We start from the raw sequence: 24,687 nt of genomic DNA, 5'->3' as shown, positions 1-24,687 counted from the left end.
TCGATAATTTCACGCCTTTGAGGCTTTGGGGGTAGGTTTTTTTAAAAAGCGAGGAATTATAGAGAGTCAATGGTATTCTTCATGGTTTGTTCGTGTGATATAGCTATACTTTCATTGATTACTTAGGCGGAAGAGTGGAATGTAGGAGCATGTGTGAATAATAGGGGTCGACTAACTCCCCTATCCGCTATTGCTTATTCGCATATGTAAGAGGGACTGATGTTCACATAATTCAATTGATGAGTCAAAGAACGGTATATCTCAGTTCAAAAATTACATTTTGAAATATTTGAAAAAAGATAGCTTTAGTTTAAAATTTAGAAAATGATATGAAATATAAAATTATATTAAAATTGGGATTCTCTCTATTAATGAAATCCAGTTGACTGCTAATGAGTATGTGTGCCTTACTATAAAATAAAAATTCCACCACTTTTCTGGGGTTTTATAAAATCCTCCTGTTTACGAATGGGTAGTTTGCCGAAGACTAGTGAGAAAGTACATGGGTGTAGGTGTCACAAATGTCCCTCTGGTGGTGATCGTGGACATTATCGCCACGTGTGCGCCAATTTACAGGCTTTTAAGTGAAGTATCATGTTAACACTTGCTGCTGCGTGTGCCTGTGTACGCATACACTCGTAATATCATGAAATCACGCGATCGAGTTAAAAATAATGGCGTTACGCTTTCCAGTATAAAATCATAGTGTTGCGTTATACAACGGGTCCGATCAGAAAACTGTTCGAATAACTTACGAAGCAAATCAACAGCAATGTTAATAATCTGGTATCTACCATTTCAAACAAACAGAAACTTATTTTTAATTTGTTGTTTAACTTTTTATCTTATTGCCTCTTACCTTTTTTCAATTTGTAATTTTCCACTGTAGATTGTATACTGGTTTCTTTTCAAAACTCTGCTTCAAATTTCCATAAATATTTCTTCTTGCAACGATTGCTTTGTGAAAAAATATTTTACAGGTAAATCGACGAAACACTTGTTCCAATCGTATTCATTCATTCATTCATTCATGAATTATAATGTAAACATTTGTCAATGTAATCATTACGTAAATGATGATAACACGTGCAACTTGTTCCTTTTGTTTAATTATCTTGAATACGAATGAAACGGCAGACAATCTTACAATTATCTACCGCATCGTTAATTCTTTCGTTATTCGTTACAAACAGGTTTTAGCAGTAATTCTATCTCGGTACAAAGTTTGATTTTAACAATCTATGATGCATACGCGTTAATGCCTCTACATAATTTAACGAACGTAATACTTGTTCCGATAATAATGCATCGTTTGATTATAACATGTTAGGTAATTTAATTATTATTTGGTTACGTCAACATCTGTTTGCTTATAAATTTAGAACAGGATTTGTTCTGGACATTGAAATTATGTCGGTGGTTTAAAATAATGCATTTCAAAGATAATAAAATTATTTCTCTTCATTTTTTAAGAAACATAACAATTATCCACCTTAAAACCTAAAGATGAAAGGAAAAAATTTTATTATTATTGAATGGTGTTGACTTAAAATGTGTCTCGTATCTCAGGTGTACATACGTGTAGAATCTTTTTTCTTTTAAATACATAAATAACAAATGAATCAATTGCTGATTCAGAACGGTCTACCATACATCTTCTATACTTTAAACAATTTCAAGTGTCTTGAGCAAATGTCAATTCCAAGAATCAATAACAATGGGACCAAAGATGGATAGTATCATTTCCGTTTGATTCAGTACTCGAACTCTGGAACTACTTTAAAGGAGACAAGTTGTAAATCCCGTTACCTTGTCCAACGTCAGCAGGCAATTGAACAAAAGTTTTTGCATCGATCACAAGTCGTACTGAAACAAAGAGACTGCCCCGTCACGCGGTTCTGTCGAGGTCCGTTCAGTTGCGTGAACGGACCCCGTATATGTTGGTAACCTCGGGACCAACAGAACCCGTTTACCAGAGATATACCGTTGTTGGTACACCGAGGGAAAGGGTACAGATACGGTCATGTTTGAGTATAAGGCCCAGTTCAGAATACCTGTTATTACATTCTTCGTTCTTGTTATTACAGGTCTTCAAGATTATTTCTAAAGAATTAATCTTGCTCTAGTTATAATTTAAAAAAAAATGGTACTTTTGCAATTTGTCGATCACTTAGTATCCATTAATTTAAAAAATTTATTTTTTATTTTTTTGATTATTTAATATTATCAACATGTGAATCTACCCTGTGCTCAAAAGACGACAATCTTCCTTCCCTATTGAACCATGTTGTAAATTGTGTTCCTACGATAGTAGTCGTTAGTGTGAACGGGATTTAATCCTCCGTTGCTGGTTGGAACAGAGAAACAAAACCCAATGGAGAACATACTGGTATCTCTATCTCTTTCCATCCCTCATTGCTACTTTCCCTTTGTTCTCTTCCACTCTCTTTACTACTCTCGATTTCTGTTCCGATCCCTTCTTTTCACTTCCTGTTTCTCGTTCTACTTTTCCCGTTCCGTCTGATCGCCAGTTTCTCTTGATATTTCTGTTCTTCCTGTTTTCCTTTCCCAGCTTATCTTCCTGCTTTTGTTCTGTCTCGTTTCTCCTTGTTTTTCTGTCTTGTTTCGCATTCTTTTGCTTCTTCCTCGTTCTACTCTGTCCGACTACCAGCACCCTTTTTATTTCATTCTTGTTTCGTGTTAATGTAAGCATTTTTCATTCGTCGTTTATTATACTTTGGATGATTTATTAGGCTCTTATTATGTCTTGTTTAATTTCCAGTTGTTTTACATATGTTAACAATTCATTTTCAGTACTTTAGGTAGAGATGAATTTCACAGGGAAAATGGCAATTTAATTTGTAATCATCTTGGAAATTATAATTTGTATGCAAGGAAATTTTTAGTGACTGTACGAAGGCTGGGGTTAAATGGGGTTAAATTTTCATTAGGATTCAAAGTTTATTTCTCATTTTTCATTTCGCTTTTTTAAGCAGCTGATGTATCATGTACTCGAGAGAATAGCAAAGTAGGTTCGTGAAATTAAGGATATGAGTAATGTCTCATGATTACGTTTTCCATGCATGCAAGAGATTTGCACCGGATGCATACGAAATTCAGAAGACCACACAAATGTTGCCCATTAGTTTTCTTACGGTTACATTAATCCGTGGGAGAAGAAAGCAGAATACAGAAACAGGTCTAAATCAATGCTGCACCAGTTGGAGGATAATTTTTGATTCTTTGTTTTTCTGAGATATACTGGATTATTAACTGTCTGAGAAAGTTTACGCAAGTATACGATATTTGTGATTCCGAATTTTCATCTTAAGCTTGTGAATTTCAGAAGAGATTTCACTTATTTGCCAACTTTGAGAGGTGTTTCTTCTGCTTCAAGGATAACTGGTGCAAGTTTAGATACCCACACAAATTTATTAAGTAGTATTGACGAGGCCTTGCGTGTTTACATACCTCTTGATTGATTATAATATCAATAAATATTCGAAACAAGCTTTAAGACACTTTTTTAGGCATTTATTTAATAGTCCATTTTCTGTGTAATTATATATAGATAATTTCTTATATAAACTTTTACATTTTTCGTGTGCGAATGTAACAGTAAATAATAAATAACTGGACAAATTTCATTGTTTCAACAATTTTTTACGTAACATTGCATTCTGTTTTCCTCTCAAACAAAAAATATCCTACATCCGTTTAATTACAGTACGGTAAAACGTGGCGTGGTATAATAACATGCTTGTATATCATTTAATATGAATGTTATGGTGTAATCTTGTAACATTTTAATGTCGGTACAGAAACGCGTAGCATTATCCAAATATAAAATAATCGAGCCACATGTGGAGTGGTAAAAATGCATAATGTTTTTAGCAACGATAAATGAACAGTCGTAAATAATAAATTTTTCTTTTTTATTTTCCAGGTATGTATACCGACCATTGTGAATGCTTGAGTGATCTGATTGTTAAACCACCGTTCAAAGTAAGCAAAAGTTTCTTAATATTATATTTAAATAAACAATTCAGTAAATTTAATTGGAATCGATTGTGCGATTGAAAAGTTCTTTTACAGAAATATATTTTTTATAAAATTGCAAAATTGACATTTGAAAAAACAGATTAGAAGAAATTCGAGGATTGTTTGTGACTTGTAAGATTTTACTTGAATTTTGCAAAAGAGAGGGCATAAAATAAGACGGAGAGAATGTAGTAAATGTTGTTCGTAATGAAAAAATAGAAGACGAAGGGAATAGGGAAAATTCTATGCATCCGTAAACGAGACCGTTTCTCACGGACATTTCTCTATTCTCTTCCATTTCAAAGGTTGGATCATGAGTCGATCGCGGAAACACGTCTTCTCGTTGTTTGCGCGTACTCTCGAGAAGGCAGGCTATGCTTTGGGTAAATAATTCAAGTCGCGACTACCCGGAATAAAGAAGCCAGGATATCCATCCAACGGCGAAACGTTTGAAATCTCGAGTGCCTTTTTCCAAGCTAGATTCTCTCCCTCACGTACGATTGTTTTTACTCCGGCGCGTTGCAACTAGACGAGTAGCTTCTTAAATTAAGACCCGACCCCGTATAACATCTTGAATGTTAATTAACACGGTAACGCTATGAATTCATCTGTTTAGAAGAATTTATGTTAGGAATAAATAGAAGTTCCCATTTCCCTATCATTGCTATGGCAAAAATTAGGTTAATTATAAATTATCTAATTTCGTATTTTTACGTTTAAGTTTTCCATTTTTTTTTAACGTGATCATATTTTCGCCTGTGGGTTAATTCTTTAAAATTATATTTGGGAATTTACTTGAAATAAACAAAGCTTATTCATAAAATATGATTATGGAAAAGAATGAGATATCAATTAAAAAAGAACAGTGGAAGGAATCTTCTTGGCACGTAACAAAAGTTTCAATGAAATATGGCCCGGCAGGAATGAACGCCCCATACCATAGTTAACTTGTTAATGGCTACGCGCGCTAGAGTTAGCTATTTAATTGATTCATTACTGCAACTGATGAAAGACACTGAAATATGTCGAAGTAATTCTGCAAGGTAAATTTACGTAACTTGTGCATCTCTATTAGTTCATCCTTTATCATGAACAGCATGGCTTTAATTCAATCTTTAAAATTTTTTTCAAATTATCTTCAATTATTTGGGCATGGAATTATAACTCTTTTAATTATATTTGTCGGGATTTGAATCACGGTAAAGTGATATAATTTGAAGCTCTTTTTTGTGGTAATGTATTTGTAGCTCAGAGAAATGAATAATGAAGATAAATGTTCCATCACTGAAAAGTTGATTTAAAATACAATAGGAACAATGATAATAATAACACGAATAGAAATGTGATTATTATCGCTAAAATGTTTCTACTGTTGCTGAAATAAGTAATCTTCTCTTTAACAGTTTCTCGCTTGTTAAACAAGCACACAGAAATTTATATTTATAAATTTATATTGTATTATGGAATCTTTTGTTATTTTATTTATTCTTTGCTTTCATTCTATTTGTATTGTATCAGGACATCAATAGATTCTATCATGGAACATTTTTCAAAGTAACAAAAGATTCTGTATTGCAGTATACTATAATAAAATAAAAAAAACTTATACTTAAAAATAAATTTCTGTTCAAGAGTGTACTAAAATGTTGCAAAATATTGTTACAGTACAAAATTAACACCAATGTCTGATTTGTGCAGTTAACACGTTTGCACAGGTGTTAATTATTAAAATGGTCAAAGATTTATTTCAACAACGAGATATCCGAAAATCTTACGAAATCCTATTAACACTAAAGTTAAGTTCTTGAGTTTGCAGTTTACCTGCAACACGATCGTATATCTTTCGGATCGTAGGGACAAGTGTCGTTATCACGACAGGTGCGTGAAATTTACTTCGTGCTTAAAACCTCGTTGCTAAATGACCAGGCATACATCTGACACCCAAGATGTTGTGCATTGCAATTTGTAACCGAGTTTAGCTAGTTGGGGCAATCTTGTGACGTCGGATAAATGCGTGTATACGGAATTTGGTAAATTGCTGTTTCAGTCGCGGCTGTTGTTGCTGTCTCTGAAACCTTTGTGAATGTTCCTCGACGAGTTTCGCAACTTTTACACGGTTCTTTGCGCAGATTACCATAATTTACCTTGGTTATTCAAACAATTCAAGTGTCGTAATTTATATTCATTTTTTTTCCTGTTTTCCCGACACTGTACATCCAATGGATCAGGAAAACATATTGATACTAAAAAAAAAGAAATGACAGTTTAAATTCCAATTTACAAGCTACAAAATTTGCAAGCGATTCATTAACAAACAAGTAAATAGGAGCTAATACTCTTGATAACGTTACTAAATAAGTCCATTTTGTTTCATCTGTTGTTTATTTCAATATCAGACAGTACTAATTACTTTGAGCCAGATCTCGGCGATTAGGTGGTAGGCTAACACATCGAGATACATATCCGGCGTTATTTCACAATCTAAGAACCTCTCGAAAGGAATACCGTTCCCTCTTATTTGTCCGTGTCCCTCGAGCCTTCGTTCCAATTAATCCAAGCACTCTAGAATGATAATTATTTGCTTATATGTCAATGAGATTCTCGCGTCAAGATTAACATCCTCTCTGTCCTACATTCGTTCAAAGAAGAACACATGGTCGATCTAAACCTTGCTGTATATAGTTATTTCAACTCTCATCACGTTCTACCATGGCTCTAAAAAAGAATCTTTTAGATCAGTGTCGAAGTAAAAGGATTCAGGATTCATTGAACCCGTGAGGCAGTAATAAATCTTCTGAACTGGAATTTGGTTACAGCAACTGACTAGAATTTATAAATAGGTCCATAATGAATTTGATTTCATCCTTGGAATATATATTTCATTTTTCAAAAAATATTTCAAAAAATTAGAAATTATCTAATTAGATTCAATGAGAATAATTCAATCAAAAATTATTTATAGAAGGTGATTTCTTTTGAACGATCCTGTACATTTGAAAAACACTTCGGATGGTTTATTCGCGCGGCAAAAATATGATTTATCTTTTAACGGTCGTAAATCGTGAGGTGGTTGTATGGTTTTTGAATTCTTGGCCAGGGGATGAGTGCTCGGTAGGTCAGGGGACGGGGACATGGATACGTTTGAAGGGAAATACAACCGTGAGAGAGGAGATTTAGATATGCATAAGAGTCTGGTGTACGTCGATGGCATAATCTCGGTTTGACTCGCGGTTGAAAATCGGTGCCAAGGCTCGAATAAATTTGCTAGCTGGAGAGGTTCTGGAAGAAGCCGTTTCCTCGCTGTCCCTCCTCGTTCTTTATTTGTTCTTTCCGTCGTCAAGCTTCCGGCGAACCCAGCTGCATTTTCAAAGCGTAATTTATCTCGCCATTCGGTATACTTTTATTGAATTTTTCCGGCTTTCTAATCAATTCTCTTCGTCTACGTTTAGATGTCGGTGATTTGGCACTCGACGAGGTAATTGAATACAATTTATTTAAGTACACAGAATTTTTTAATCGATTCCATGCGAATGTATTTACTTGTAGCTGAGTGATTTGGAATTCAACAAATTAATTGAGTGTTATTTAATTATTTACGAAGAATATTTTTGAAATATCAGTCTGGTGCTGTAGAATCTTTCTTATTTTTAACTCCAACAGTGATTATTGGAAACGCTGCATGTAATTTGGAGTATCATTTATTCAACTAGTAGTAATGCCAAATGTAGGCCAAGCAAAGGTTAATGAGAACAGATAAAAGGAAAATAAATAAATTGTTTTGCTGTCTGCGGTTGTTTCTATTTTGAGGTATCTAAATTGAATATCCTTTGCCTATCATCAGACATATTAATGACCCTGTCAGACTCGTTGTTTAATAGAATTTATTTTCCAATAAACAATTTTTTTGGAACACTCTGTATGTAGAAATCAAGTTGCTAGTATTATTTATTTATATTTGTTTTAAATTTATTCCAAGATTCCAGTTGACCTTCTAAACCAGATCCCCGCACTTAATTAATTATGAATATTAATGAATTTTGTAGTTACATTTTTGAAAACTGTAGTATGTCAGCTTGGCAATTAAATGAACGAGCTTCACAATTTTTACTATTAAAATTCAATTAATAATTTGCAATCAAAATTAACCTTCTGTCATATTTCAAATAATTGTTTGATCGAACGATTTTGCTAACCTTAGCTCTATCTACACTGAATCATTATTGATTAAAGGTTTATCGATTACTTTTCTATTAATAGTCCGCACATAAACGTGATATCACGTGCCAAGTGTTGGGAATTTTCTTCTTCAATTTGCGATACAAATTCCATAGAAATAGACGAAGTACAAAATTTAAATTTAAGTATACGTGAAATACAGTGTGAAGTACATTTAAGAAAGGCATAAATATGAAATGATTTTAACAGTTTATCAGGAAGGTTTCTACAGTTACTAATCATCCGACATTATTCAAATCTGCTTGCTCTGCAAGTTCTTCGATTTACATACGAATGATAGTCTAGCACTAACAAGTCTCTAACACTACCAATAGTATACTTTGAAACTTCTATCCTTGGAACTTTCCAAGCCTAAGCCATACTTGGCAAACGAGCACCAACCAGAGTCCACTTTATGCAAATTTCGACCGCTTACAGTTTCAACGACCAAAATCTACGGAATACTCAAAACAGAAATTTCATTTACCAAGGAAAGAGAAACTCTTTTCTCTAATAATAATTCAGAAATAAAGAGTAAACCGCCTTTGACTGCCACACGGAGGAAAAGAGTTTCGAATTCCGTTGGGAGTGACGATTTTTCATGAATTTCTAAAATTTGGAATGTGCGCTTGGAATGGAAAGAAAAAAACGGATCGATAACCGCGTAACTGATCCGAAGATAATGACCACGAGGCGAATAAGAAAAAATAAAAATTTAACGAGTTTTCCAATTGGAGAAAAGAGAGGGAAACAGCATCGCTGTAACAGAATCAGGAAACACCAGCAGATGGTTGTGACAGGGGTATAAAAAGTGAACGCAACTAAGAGAAAAAAATCAGAGAAACATACTGGAAGCACAGAGAGGAAGACTAAATGTGAAAAAGAAGAAGGTAGAAGGATATTCGAGTACAAATGTTGCAGCTGGACGATGGGATTGCGGGTTGGTAACCTACCTCCAGATCCAATAAAACAGAAAGAATGAATGGTGCGAGGGTTGGAATGTTTAGAAGGGCATGCTGGAGGATATAATAATATTAGGGAATCATGTGTGGACTTTGGATGGTAGAATTTAAATAATGGAGGATCCTTCTTCACTGATCCAATAAAAGAAAAGTACTCTCATGATGTTAGGATAGCACAGAAGAAGACATTCCAAATCGAATAATATAAAAAGGAAGGTGTGATTTGGAATGCTAGAATGACAGGGTGGGTCCTCTTCTTGACAGTCGACTTCCAAACTTCCTCCATAATAAAATGAGTGATGGAATTCTGTAAGTTAAAAGAGAATCAGAGTTAGTTGGGATAACAAATCCCTAAATTTAATAAAATAAGGAATCGTGGAGGTGGTAGACATCTCTGGATCCAATAATATTAGGAAATATGAGTATGAATATCAAGGTAGAGTATACTAGAGCAGATCGATAAAATGGAAGAATCATGTGAGTTTGGATGTCAAGAAGGCAATAAATGAATTTCTCTCGACTCAATAAATGCAAGAAAAGGATCATGTGTGAGCTTGGACGTCAGGATTGCAATAATAGACTTCTTGACCCATGCAAGTTCAGGCGCCAACATGAACCTGCAGATTCAATAATAACAAAGGCATCGCACACCAGCATAGTAGTAACATGTAAAAGAGAACATGTTCAGTTCTCGATGTGAAGTAACAATTTCAATTTTTCACGAATTCCTTGCGACAGGAATTCGCCATTTCATATGCATCAGTCCCAATATTGTTTAATCATCGCAAAAGGGGTAATATTTTCCACGCATTCGTGTTTCCTTGCATTTCATTCCTTTATCTTTCGTTCTTATTCTTATTTCTCTTTTCCTTTTGTTTTTGTTTTTTTCGTTTTTCTATTTTTGCCGGCTGGTTACCCGGTGCATTTCGTTTGTCACTCTCGTCAAAGAAAGGTGGCTTCGAGTCTCTCTCGGTACGCTTGAAATTGCACGTGCTGGATTCTCGTAATGTCAGAGACGAGGAAACGTGCACCATCGTCTTTTTCGATTCGATGCTTTTTCCTTCTTTTCGCTTCCATTTTCACCATTCCATCTTTGTTTCAGTCCGATCGTACTGATTGGGTGTAATAGATCTTGTAATTGGTACTCGTTTTAGAAGGATTCGGTGTTATGAAAAGGAACTACTTATATTTAAGAATTTAATTGGCGAAGAAAATTATTTCCTGTTAATTGAAGTTTCATTTTTCTATTTCTATAATTATCTAATTATCAATTTTAAAATCCAAGATACGCGTTAAATTGAATTTTACGCGCACGTATAATAAATTAATTTTCATAAAAACGTTTATCAAATTACTGTTCTGTGAAAATTTTCTAATTTTCGTGCAAGGCGATCGTACATCAGCGTTGTATAATAAATTGCAGGGTTGGGATTTCATTGCTTTTAAATGCATGGTAAATTAGACGTGCAGTGTTGCTAGAATAATTAAGGGTATCGTACGTTCGAATAGCTGCTATTAAAACGTAGCCACCAGCAATTATAATGGAAGTTTCCAACGCAGCACGTAAATCATCCTACATACTATACCTGGTCACGAAAACGTTATGTGCTGTAATTGAATACAAAAGGTTCTTATCTAGAAATTCTGTGCAAATACAATGCTCGTAATTATTCCGGCAATTAGCGATACAAGTACCAAAATAATGCTAGAATGCGTTCGTGGAAAAATTATTCTACCGGAAAAAAAAGAGAAATTCATTTTGCTAACAAGAATATACAAATTTGTTCTGTTTCAAAATTTATATAATATTAAAAACTAGATTTGCAATGTTATGCGAAAGTAAAATTGAATAGCTATCTTGTTAGAAGCTTAAACGAAGAATGTTTAGAGGGTGAAATCCTTCTGTATCATCTTTCGTATAGAAATTACACATTGTTAAGAAACTTCTAACGAGCTGCGCGAAAGATTTCCTAACTATCTATCGGATGGCAAACAAGTCTCGGTTAAATATCAAAATTGGAAAAGCAGTAGAGCGGCAAAAGTGGTAAGAGCCGAGGGAACTATTTAGCGCCGATACTAGCTCGAAGATTAACTTTCGCCCGGGTCGAAAGCCGATTTCGCTTCTCGTGTTGGGGTACGAGCCTCCTGGAATCCGAAGATGCTTCCAGCCGTGCCGCTTCCGGCCAACTTTCCACGATAGTCTTCCGGCGCAATCCTTAAAACCGCATCTACGATCCTCTTCTTCTCGAGTACGCGAAACTTTACCCTCGAAAACTTGAGATACTACTTGTAAATTACTCGAGAAAACTTGGTTTCGTTTTCATAAATGTCAAAGGTTCGGATGGGTAGGAGAAGGGTTAAAGAAAAAAAAGAAAAAAAAAAGGAAGGAAGGAAGGAAGGAAGCGGTATGGCCCACTTTTGACCGAAATTCCTGTCGAGTCAAGTAAGAAGGAGACTCGATATCACTGGTCAGACTTTTCAAACTGTTCGATCGATTTATGGAATTCCGATATTATGACTGGAGAATGTAGTCCTCGTGCTTGACGGCAGAGAAAAAGAAGAACGTTGAAAGAGGGTAACTGTTAGAATCGATGACGATCAATTTTGGCTACATTCTGGTGGTTGAACTATGTCGATAGTTCAGAACAGCATTATATTGGTGTAACATGGTTGGAACAGAGATTTTGCTGACATTATAAACAGAACGGGTTGAAAATGTTTGCTTAAGTTTGGAATAATTTCCGGAAATGTGAAAATGAAATTGAAAAACAGGATTGGAAATTAAATTTCAGGAAAATGATAATCCAAGATTGATATAGCAGATGAATATACGCTAATTTTCACCCTTAATTAAAATATTATTACATATATGCAAATTTCAACCCTTTTAAACGAGGCGTTCATTGATCAAAGTCAAAAATGATTAACTTCACTTTTCAAATTTTATTTAAATTTCAGTTTAACCCAATTTTTCTACTTTTTATTTTTTGAAGCTAAGCAATTTGATAAATAGAAAATATATCCCGGAATTTTTAGCGATATTTATTGTTAGGTTAACAATAGAGGGGCATTGGACAGAAACAAAATATTCCTGACTTTAATGCTGATAGTTTATTTGTTTGTTTATCTCTCAATGGTATTTTATACCAGTCTGACCTAAAATTCTCAGTATAAAAATGATATGGAAATACTTTCTGCAATATTGTTCCAGTATGACACGGATTTCGCTTAGCAAAAAATTTATGACGAATGGTTGGAGAGTGCGTGGACAAATATTGGGATAAGACAGGCATCGAAATCGTTGGATTCATCGGGAATGCGGATTAGAGACACGAGAACTGATTTCGTGAAAACTAGACAAGAGATCCAAATAAACGAATAAAAAGCATATTTCATCACAATGAAATTTATTTAACTTCTTCTTTTCGTATATCAACTGTGTAACAATACATACGTAGAGTTTGATAAAATTCGTAGAAAATAGCAAAAGGAAATTGAAATTTGTTTCATTTTGTGCATCGTTTTTGAAAAAAATGTAATTTCGAAACTTCGTTAAACATACGCGTGCTGTCAGCGTTCGACTGTAAATGTTTATCAAAAATAAAAAGCTGAGCTATCTACACATTTTGTACAAAATCCGATACAGAAGCGATCGGTGTGTACAATATTTGCTTTCGATTTGGTAAACGATTTAGCACGTCGATTCGAGTTTATTTTAAATTTTGGGGGTGTGGAAGGAATTTAACACACGTGGGGGCGATATTTACAAAATTATTCTCAGTCTAAAAACATGCACACGACAAATTAACCGCAATGACCACCGGTGCATTATTAATTAGACGCACCTTTGTAAACATTGGCAGCTGTTCAATTCGAGCGAGCTGACTTGCACAGTGTCAATCGATTATTGTTCGAGCCTGTATTGGCTTCGGCAGAATGTGAAAATAAACTCGGAAACAATATTTGATTTTTTATCCGAGTTTACAGTATTTCAAATTTTCAACTTAAACCATTGCAATTAGTCAAACATCAGGTTGCATTAGGGCCAGTATTCACTCGGTATTCACTCGATATTCCGAACAGCTAACATTCAGGAACAGTCGCATAAGTGTACATCAGAGTCAGAACGGTCGAAGTTAACCGAGAGCAATCGGGTTTCCGGGATTCAAGTAAAGTTTGATAGTTTTCGAGCAACTGAATTTCACGGTGACTCGGACTCATTTAGGGATAGGTATGCTGCCAATGCAAAATATACCAATTGATTCGCTTCATCGATTCGGTATAGACTCACCTGCGGCCCGTAATCTTCTAATTTATCAAAAATTCAACGCATCTCCTTTTCGATGTAAAATCAAAAGAACCATTGATTCCATCAAATGTACGGTTGTCAAAGTATTCGAGCGAGCCCTCAATGGTCCCGTAGCTGGGTAGATGTAAAATTTCACAATGCCGGTAAATCGAATTTCCGGGAGCAAACAAGCATATCCGTAAACCGTACCGAGTTGTTCGGCAACAACGTCGCTTAAATGAATGTAGCTTTAGTATGTTTAATGAATCAGCCTGTGGCGAGATTTGATCGCAGTTTCCACTTTTCAATTACGAAATCCTTGTCCGCCGTAGAGATACAGATCACGAAACAACGGCACAAAGGTGCTCGTGGATGAAACGCCATAGAGTACGCGATGGTGTTTAGCAAGACCGGAAACTATTCTATGGGAACGGAGAGGGGTTGAAATTTAACCGTTTGCCAGAGGGAAAAGCGAGTTACACCGCGTCTGTGGTTTAACCAGAGATGTTATTTGCGCCGGGTCAAGGAAAACTTGCCGCGTAAACTGTTAATATTTCCCGGCAGCTGATTTTACAGTTCCAAGGCGTATGCATTTTTTTTCTTCTTTTTTTCTCTTTTTCGGAAAATATTCGTTCAAGGTAACGACCGCGAGCGTACTGCTGAAACTTTCCTTCCGTCGTAGTTGGCCGGAAGTAGGCCGACGCTCGAAGCGGTTCTCCTCGGTTCGCAGGCTGAACCGACGCGACGAGAAAGTCTGAAATAGAGAGTAACGCGGAGGGTTAAGATTATTCCACAACCACGATATCCTGGCCAGATGCAGAACAGGAAGTTTCTCGAGTGGCAGCCATTGCGTTGAATTTTACCCTCGTTAACCCTGCTGTTCTATTTGCCTTCCTTTGATCCAAAATCATTTTTATTCCCCTCCAGTATTTCCTTGTGTTTTATCATTTTATTTCCTGGCTCTTGGTTTTAACAATTTGATCATCATTTTTTTCTAAAATTTATAATTGTCAATTAGAGTTTATTTTTTATTCTTTACTGGACTGGAGAAGGACCCCACCCTTTACCTTCAGTCTTGGGAGACCCTCAGGGAAACTTATGTTAAAATATGCTTACACTTTTATAATTAATGTCCATTAGGTTATTAGAAAAGATACATAAAATTGCAAGTCACAGATTCCGCGAAACGCGTACTTGTTAAAGTAATAAGTTGGAAGTGGAAATGATTAATGCAGTGGGAAAATTAGTATAGCTTACTAGAGTATTCTTTTTTTTCGCTGGTGATTACGTTTGACCCGGGTAAAACGAATCCGAGTAGAGTGCAGGAATCTGGAAAGAGTTTTAATATGATCATCAAATTACTAGAATCGAGCACAATCCCCTATTGCTTTCTCTTTTCGTCGAGCTCGGGACGTGGTTCTAACGAACGTTGCCAGTCGTTAATTACTATTCTCGTTCATAATCTCAGCTACGTTCACCCGACGATTCGTTCGTCCTTTTACCTGTCTGGCTCGTTCTTTTGAAGCGAATATCATTCCCTGTGACGTATTTGGGTCGATGTTCCGGTACGAAGGCAGAATTCATCCTGAAAATCGGAATAATTGTGTGAACCTCCATGCGTTTGCTAAATTAGAATCTCTCTCTTTGCTTGATCCAAAAGTCGTTTGCCCGATCATCTATATTATTCATCATTTTCAAGGGAAAATAAAATTCTGATCTGTTCTCGACAATTTTTCATATGATGTAGGGAATAAAAAATTCTGACGTATCATTTGATCGAACGTAGAATCACGATACTCGTTTGATGTAAAATCAGGAAATGTTACAGAGTATAATTTCCTATCTGTCTTGAAATGGAAAGTGGCAGTGTTGGATTTCGTCAAACGAATACCGATACAACTACCTTCAATCAATAATACAATAATACAATAATTGTATTCAATCATGATAACTGACAACAACTGTTATTGTAAAACGAAAGCAATTTATATGAGGTACGGTCAATGACTTACTAATTAACTTTCTGTAAGGATATGCGGGTTGCCTAGATTTGGGTCAAGTCAGATTGGAATTTTAAATACCATGATTTTTACTGCCAAATTTTGTTTCTGATTGGGTTTGATTTAAGTTTATTTGAATCGGTTTGAATTGGTTTGAATCAGCAGGGACTGAGATCCCAACAAAAATTTTCCGAAGGTAATTAATTAATAATTGTTGCCATTAGAACGGCTAATAGACTTTCGATAGGTAAAGTGTTTATAAATTGAGTTACGTCTAATGTACAGTGTTACGGTGTACTTGAAATGTTTCAGAAGAAACTCGATTTCCTGTAGCGGATATTCGCTTCGTTTAGCGAGTCAAAGTTTGTTTGAAGTATCATTCGATTAAGCGATATTTACGAGGAGTAACGAATGATAAACGAACCAACAGGGGTCACGTATCATTTTCGAAATTGCATTTCTAGCGAGCCGTACGATGGCAGCCGGCAATGTTTTTAAGCGCCTCAGCGACTCTCGAGGAAATAGGATGAGAAAAGCTATGCTGCCCTGGCGTTATCACGATAAACGGACGACCATATTTTTCTGAGACGTGCCGAGCTCCATTACATTCTCTCGTTAATGTCCTTTCGCAGAAAGTGCAGCGAAGAGTGTCGTTACGATGCTGCTGCTGGCACACTTTATTAACTTCTCATAACAATCAACCGTTCCCTTAGTTTCAGAAAATACAAAGATAATATTAGGCTAGCCTAAAAAAACAAACCGCTTAAATCTTACCTAGTTACAAACCTTCTTGAATCGCAATAAAGAAATTCAGCTCTTTGCAAGCTACCATTACCGAAGTAAACTGCAATCTTTTCAATTCTCTGTAGACTTTAAAGTCTAGAGCAAACAAAACACCATCAGATCATAACGGAAGCTTCGAATTTCTACGAAAGACTAAAAAACCTTATCACGGATGCTAAGAAGTTGGAGAAATAGAAAAATATTCAGACCTCGAATAATTTCGCTTTGAGTATCAGTGTGAAAATCTGCTGGAACTTATGGGACGGCATAACAGAATAAGAGAGCGAGATAGAGCAGACAATTGCAATAGTACTTATTATTACGAGCCAGCCTATATACGTTCAGTTCCATGGAGATGTTTCGTGCCTTCCGGCTATGGTTTCCTTAATGATCCAGGTAAATGAGAATGACTGGCGGTTAAAGTGCAATCGCCAGTTTTATGGTGAGAGACTGTACGTGCAATGCACGATAAGGTATCGGGGCGTCGTTTATATTAATTCCGGAAGTGCCGTGAAGTCTTTTCGTAACGATCGCTTGATTTAAAGTCGATCGTGTTCGCTTGACGTTTTTACACCGTGATTTATGCGAGTGGCAATCTCTTTTCGATGCCCACTCCAGGGAATAGCTCGTTTGCTGTTTTACGAGATGATCGCGTAGCCATTCGGGTGTTTTCAGATTCTTTTTCCCCTTAAACAAAGTAGCTGAACGGGTATCGTTTATCTTTCCATTATTACGATTCAAATCGTTTCGCTATTTTGTTTCTTTTTTCGTTATGAAGATAGATTAAAATTCCTGTAACTTTGCAAACGTGAGCGCGTTTAAATTGCACGAAGGACAGATTGCATCAGCAGAAATGATCATTTCGGTAAAACACAGAGTTTGATTTACAAGAGTGGACCGAGCATTTACGTATAATCAACTCGAGTGGAGGAAAGTTTGTAGATTTGTCCGCTTTAGACTTCATTGGGTAACTGGGTCACACTTTGCGGAACGTTCAGCAGTTTGTCCATGAAGGAGTACAATAAGGTGGTAGAATGGTTGCAACTTTGCCTCCTTCAGGAGACGTCGTAATCTCTAAATATAGGGTGTCTCAAAAGAGATGCCTATCATGGAGAAGAAAATAAATCTAGATGAAGTTTTGTATTGATAAAAGATTAACAGTATGAATCATAGTGCTGCCCCTTTAGAATCTCTACTGTTAGAATAGATATTGATTTAGGATCAGTAGTACTCTCTCCAAACAACGCAGGCACCCTAAGTCAGAGCAGTCTCACTTTCTTCTCACAGCCCAACCACCGTATTCCACCTAAGACTAGGCACCCTAACTTGGAATCAGCATAAGACATTAACTCAGGATTAGGATGAGATATCGATTCAAGAAGAGGACGAGACATTGAATCAGGACTAGGATAAGCCACCGATACAAGATCAGCAGGAGATACCGACCCATCACTAGGTTGATGTCCTCTAATCAATTAAGCTATCCAGGTCATCAACAAACATTTGTTCCCGAACTTCAAAGACGTAAATGTAGAAGTTGGTGAAAAATAAGTCCTCCTAGTCAGCTACTTTATGAATTTAACATCCCCAACTCCTCGATTTTTCTCATCAGATTTAGAGTTCTGATTCAAAATCAGCTGTACCCCTTTAATGCCATAACTGGCTGACCTTGACACCTGACCTCGTTAGACCATTCGCCGAAAAGGAGAACAGAAACTCAATAGGCAACAGCAGTCGGTAATTACCCTTCCCTTTCGCTTACCTCAACGTTATAACCTGAACGTTATCCGGGCCTATTGTTTCATAAAGGTGCTTTATGAAGTGTCTAAGTGTGAGGCAACGATACGTTCGAATTGGTTTATTAGGAGGTCGGAATGTGTGCACCAGGTGCGACGATGTTCATAGTCTGGTAGGCAATGTGTCGCAAATTCCACACGCTTTCGCTTGGCGCACAGTGTCCCTTGCGTTTATGTATAGACGTTCGCGTGTGCCTATTCGCCGTCTCGCTATTTCGGTTTTCCTGCATCCCTTACACATTTTCGCGGGTCCAAAATGTATCGAGGCCAGGACTCAGCCGTACGTTCTAATTTGACGTAACCACGTTACAGCTTTCCCGGTCGTCGGTTATAAACGCTCGACGCAACCCTGCGAACCCAATTGACCCTTTCGCCGGAGGCCGTCCATTGTGCAATGCTTCGATCGTGAAAACTTGATAAACAATTTGTTCAATATATTCGAAGCTTTGAAAGAAAATCCTTATCCTGTTGTGCCTCCAGGCTAATTCGCCGTCTCGATCGATACTCCACGTAGGTCGCGAATGTATTAAACTCGAGCTTTCTTAAATACTGCAATTTCTCGAGATTTTCATTTCAAAAAGTTAAAAATGAAAAAAATTAATTTTTTTAATTGTTAAATGAATGAAAGTGTTAAGAATTAGAAGTTTGTGGTAATTAATGTTTTTGTTGTTTAAGTTGAGGATGAACTTAGGGGTTGTATACGTTCAATTTTATTGTATGTTAAGAAAAAGTTTTTCTTCTTGAAAGTTTTGATTCATGGTACACCTTTGGCCTAGTCTCTTAATGGTAGGTAAGAGAATCTAAATTTTGCAGAAGCTATTCCAAGAATATTTCGATGACAAATATGTCCCTTTCGGCACGTAAACCAACTAATTATCGCTATTTTAATTAACGTAATTGACTGTAAGTTAATTTTCCGAGTCTCTGTTATTAATTTACACATTTTCCTTTTGCATAATATTATGCATGATTGAGATGAAACTGATTTAATTAAAAGTTTGTTAATTTTAAAAATAGTAATTTCTTTATTTTATTCATTATAATAATGATTGAAACAATTGCAATTACAGTGTCACTGAAAAAGTGTCAAAATTTCGTTAGTTTCCCTTAATTACAATAGACAGATTAATTAAGAGAACGGTGGTTTGGAAACTTTTTGAATTATTATTCATTAAATTTCATTTAATTATTACACGCAAAATTAATAAATTTACTGAAAGTGCATGTTATCGACTTTTGTACGGTGGACTAATCAAAAGTTTGTCCAACGTTGCAAAATATGTTCAGATTGAAATATAAGTTCAAACTTCTTATTACTTAAAATAAAAGTCAGAGTATCTTGTATTAATAAAATATTTCAAAATGAGTAGAATTGAAATTCCAAATTTTCAAAAATCATTGCGAAAGACAATTTGATTTCTGACCCCAAAAGGACCGAACCAAACTGCTTCCATCGCAGAGTGCAAGTTCGCAACCCCTTTTCTCTTCTAGGAACATTCTCTCTCCCTCTTTGATAGCCGGTTTTCTGAAGCGTCGCTCAAAATAATTACGCGACCCAATTTCGTGTTTGGCCGGCGTGGTTTCGTGCAGAGTCGCGATGTTAACACGATTAACACGCGTTGTCTTCTCGCGAATAGTTGGTTCTGTCGAACGAATTAACCGGATGCCACCTGTTTCTGATTTTCTACTTTGAACACCGTGCGCGTATGTATATGCCGAAGTGTCCTCGCTGTTGTAAAAAGGTTTTTACGATCGGCAGATCGTTGAAACGTTTCCACCCGTTCCGAATATCCGGCACGTTTCTCTCTCCCTGGAATCAGTTAACCCTGTCGTCCGAACGACGGACCAAGCTTTTGCCCGAAACTTGCTCTCCCCGGAAGCGACATATTCTATAATTGGTTCACGTGACGAAGCGGACACACGTTGCGCCCCAATTCCGCCGCGACGCGCTCGTTTCTATCGTCCCCTTAGCACGAATCTTGAAACGATGCTTCTATCCTTGTTTTCGTTACGGTTCTTGTTGTTGGACGAACACCATAAATGTCTCTATGTGACTTTTGATTAATAAAATTCTTCTATTTTTTTTATGTATTGAATACTTGGGCCCAAAAATGTTGATTTAATTCTTGAATAGCGGACCATGGAGAGAGACAGAATTTTCTAAATTTTACATGGTTCCTTTAAAAAATTGAGTCTGCTTCTAGCAGGGAAAACCAGCGCACCGGTTTCTTGTCGGTAACTTGATTGTTGTCGATCGTTCGTTTCGATTTCGCCAGGAAGTCGGAATTTATCCGGGCGAATGGGTCGTCTAGAGTGACGGATCGACGAGTGACATTTCGAGACTGTCCCGGCTCGTAAAATCGGCCATGTTTCCAGGCAAGAAAGAAGAGAAAAAGCAGCGAGTTTCGACGTAGACAGAATTTAAAATTCTTCCGGGTAAAACGGGCTACGAAGGCTCACCGTTGCAACAGAGCTTTCCGGGATATTGTACCGACTGAAAATGTCTTCCCTGCTCGAGTTGATGCAATTGACGAGGCAACAGCTGCCTTTCACGAATCGACATTACCAATGAACTCGAACACCGTGCTACAAGATTTCGTGGTATGCTTACGTTCAAGTGCCACCGAGAGAACACATCTTCTGACAGTGAACTCGCGAACGTATAAATATTTATAACCCCGACAGACGACGATTTTCTGTACCCGTCCAAATGAAAACACCCTCTTTTATGGATCGTAGGGTGGAAGTACGTCTTTCATTTGCTCGAATTTGTCTGGCTGTAACGTTCCGTCGATTGTGAACAAATAATGCAAAAGCATCGAGGTTGTGTTTCAGAAGTTTCTATCATTTTTCAGGTTGACACTTTGAGTGAAATATTGAACGCAGCTTTGAATATTGGGGAAGAATCTTCTCTTCCTCTTATACCATATTTTTATTTTTCAATAAAGATACCAGACATATTTTTGTAATTAAATGATTGAGAGCTCATTAATTTAAAATTTTTAATTTTAAGTTCGATGAAAATGACTATTCAAGTTATGTCAATGGATTGACGTGCGATTCAACTGTACCTGAAATCATCTGTACCAATTGGTGATCAATGGCACGTGAGCTTTTTCATTTCCTATTTCCTGTTTGCAACAGCTCGATCCTCCTCGTGTACAATGTTGGCTTTTTGCCGGCATGCCTATCACGACACGGTTTCTTTTTTTCTTCCCTCGGATTTCCGTCGTTGTCATTGACACGAAACCTCGTTACTCAATCTCAGACTTTCGGACAGAACGTTTGGCTCGGAAACAGTTACTTTCCAGCAATTAATGTCACCGTTTAATTCGCTCTAATTGATCTGATTGAATTAAGAAGTAGCAAACAATTTCCTTAATTACTGTTCCCCTCCCTCCACAGCACCGGGTAGTCTGGTCCAGGCCAAATCTGTGAATTAAAATCGGTTGAAAGGATGGTACTCGGAACATTAACACTTTAGATGCTTTGCATTGTTACCGAATATTCCTGTAAATTAATTGTATGCTTTTGATTAAAGGGACTAGCACTCACTATAATTTTCTGCAGTTGCACTGCATTCTCAATTAAAAACATTAATGATTCAAATAATTGAGTGGAAAAATGATAATTATCGAAATCCTAATTTTGAAACTTGACTATACTTTGAAGGACCATAGAATTTGCTGAATATGACCCGTGCGGTCGAGGGGCGTTTTCGCGAATAATTCAGAAAAACATTCCCATGAAATGCGCATTCTACGGTACGGTAGTCGCATAATGCGATGCACAGAAATCGTGACCCTTCCTCACGGTGGGGGCGGAGGAAAATTCTTTTCTGCCTCCGACGACATTACAACGACGTCGGAAATGCGTCGTTCGTGAGACGCTTTATCGAATCGGGAAACTGTTCGTCCAAGTATAAGGCGGTAAAAAGCGTACGTGACTGTCAGTGACTTTTCAGAAGAAACTTTTTCCAGACCCGGAATTGAATTCGTGGACATTGTGATATTTTAGCAATCTACCAAAAATTCAATTAAGGACGTATCCTAGCGTAAACATCATTAATTCCAGGGTGCTTTTTTGGAAATTAAATTAAAAAAAAAAAATGATCAAATCAAGCAAGTTGAAATTTTGCACAAAATTTAGGATAATTTATTAAAAATTTTGAAAGTTGTAAATAACACGAATAACGTGTAGTATCGTGGCTGTTATTTTCTTTCCTGTTCTATATTTTAATGTTCGAGATTATAAGCAAACCTTTGTTTTATTGTGAAATAATAATTTCCGGTTCTTTGTTCGATCACGAGACCAGAAGTGTTTATGACCTCAGAAACAGCAAGCTGAGCAAATTTACAGAAGTGAATCAGTGAAAAAATGCGAACATTTTTTAAAACAACAGAAATTTACCGTGTTTATCTCATCAGAAATTGTTACGAAATTGAAATACAACACCGGTCTGAAATCTAATTTCAATCAACATACTTTATTACGACACAGAAAAATCAAGAGATTTTGTAACACGAGTGGAATGCAGGTATTAATCAAGGATTTCGAAACACGAAAAAAGATACGTTGTTTGAAATAATCGAACGATTGCATAACTCGTGCGATGACCATAAAGCTTGAAATGTTTCTATGGTGATATACGAGTTAGGCATTTAGTAAAAATACTACGGTATTAAATACAGAATATCCGTTTCGCCTAAAAATATTGCACAGATCTCCAATATTCCGATTCCTGTTGCCTTGTGTCGAATAAAAAAGTGTACTGAAAAGCACGGACTAATATTTCCGGAAATAAAAAGCTGCGATAAAATAGAATCGATGGCAATATTGTGCAGACAGTATGGTAAAGAAATACAGGGCGATTCAAAAAGAATATTCATTCTTCAAACGTTTAACCGGTGACTGGGTGTTAATCATTTTTATTACTGTACACAGTGAGATAAAACGAATTATTGACGATCAAATATCAATCTTTTTTTATCTCTAGAAAGTTTCCCCATAATATGACAAACTCTGTGTTTTTATACTTGCTTTTATTTTTTATGATTTATACTTAAAGTCAGTGAATAATTGCAAAAATTATATACTTACTAATTAAATGCTAATAAATTGATCATTTATTTTTTCCCTAATTATAATTATTTACACTATGGCAACCATTATCTTAAAAGATTAAATGCAAAACATACTGTGACAAGGAAGTTAAGATCTGAACTGTGTATCAGTTGATTAACATGTAAATTGGTTTAAAACTTTCCTACGACCATGACTGTCGATAGTACAGTCACTTCCGGGATAGTCACTGCTCTTTCTCTAGATTAAGCTTCTTGTTTCGCCTTGTTCATCCATTTTAGACGAAAAATCAGGCGATACAATGAACTGTCGAAGAACACGAAGTGTTGTGTTCCTTCTTGTTCTCGAGGTTACTCATAAACCGCGACAGCTTCTTCGAGAAACTTTCCATCGTTCGATAATGGCAAAGTTTCTTTGGTCCATTTCCAAACGACCGAAGATTTTACAAGCAGAAGTTCATGTTATAATGTTCTATACACGAACAACTTGTATAATGAATTCGTTGCACTTGTTAACTGCTCTTAGCAAGAAATTACCAGTGTTAAACCGTGATAAGCTCTATTAATAAATTTCACTCGGAACATTTTTATTAAGATTGCGTTACCATGTAGAAAGAAGATTTTTAAACTTAAAATATTGTTTTCCGAAGTAATTGCTGAAGCAAACGTAATGACTTTGATCAATTTGGCGCGAAATAAATAATTTTGTTTCGAAATCTCTTTCTGAATGTGTACAACAAGGAAATACTTCTTATACTAGTTTCCTGTTATTTTCTGTTCAAACCAATCCAATTGGTTCATCCCTTTACGTTATATTCAGTTTCCTTGCCGTGAAATGAGAAAATCACTTGTAAGAATTCTTTTCTTTACTTCTGTCTTAACCAGCACAGGTTGTTACAGTCGTACAGAGGGATGTGCATAATTCTAGTCAGACTTCGCTGAAAGGTTTCAGTTCTACGTATCTAATACAAAGGGACAGTTTTAAGTTTTCGTAATTTCAATCAAGCAGTTCAACAATATTTAACTGCTAATTTAATTTATTCGTGCGTTAATTAATTAATGAGCGAGTAGTTTTATTTCTTGTTTAAATAAATAAAATAAAAATATGTAGGAAGCACCGTTTCACTGTAGGAAACAGTGTGCCCTGATCTTTTAGGTGGTGATATCAATTGGATCAAAATGATCCTACATTTACCTAGCAAAGACTACTTCCTGTGTACAATATTGCCGAGCAGAAAGCACCTGAGCTCTTAACCGGGGAACGAGGTAACCAGCTACGCCTTTGCAGCTCTTTCACCCACGGGAATCGAGAATGGCGGTCCTTGGAAAGCAATACGCGGCCAGGTTTAACCCCTTACCGCTTGGTTTTACGGTCGCGACGTTGTAAATGCATTAAGCGCAGCCACCGATACCGTACACCGTCAGCCATTGCCTTCGGGGAATTGCTCGGCTCGGAGAACTGAAATTTTCTTTTTTACGAAACACCGATAATGGACAATAATATTATCATTTGAAAGTTTC

The 24,687-nt window shown here is 36.3% G+C and overlaps 1 protein-coding gene across 2 annotated transcripts in view; it reads left to right on the top strand.

Annotated features, from left to right (window-relative positions):
• LOC114873934 (furin-like protease 2) overlaps positions 1 to 24,687 on the top strand; it is a 208,916-nt gene that overhangs the window by 9,914 nt on the left and 174,315 nt on the right. The window lies entirely within an intron of this gene.

Source organism: Osmia bicornis, chromosome 11, assembly GCF_907164935.1.
Source record: "Osmia bicornis bicornis chromosome 11, iOsmBic2.1, whole genome shotgun sequence".
NCBI lineage: Eukaryota > Metazoa > Arthropoda > Insecta > Hymenoptera > Megachilidae > Osmia > Osmia bicornis.
This window is presented reverse-complemented; position numbering and strand designations above follow the sequence as displayed.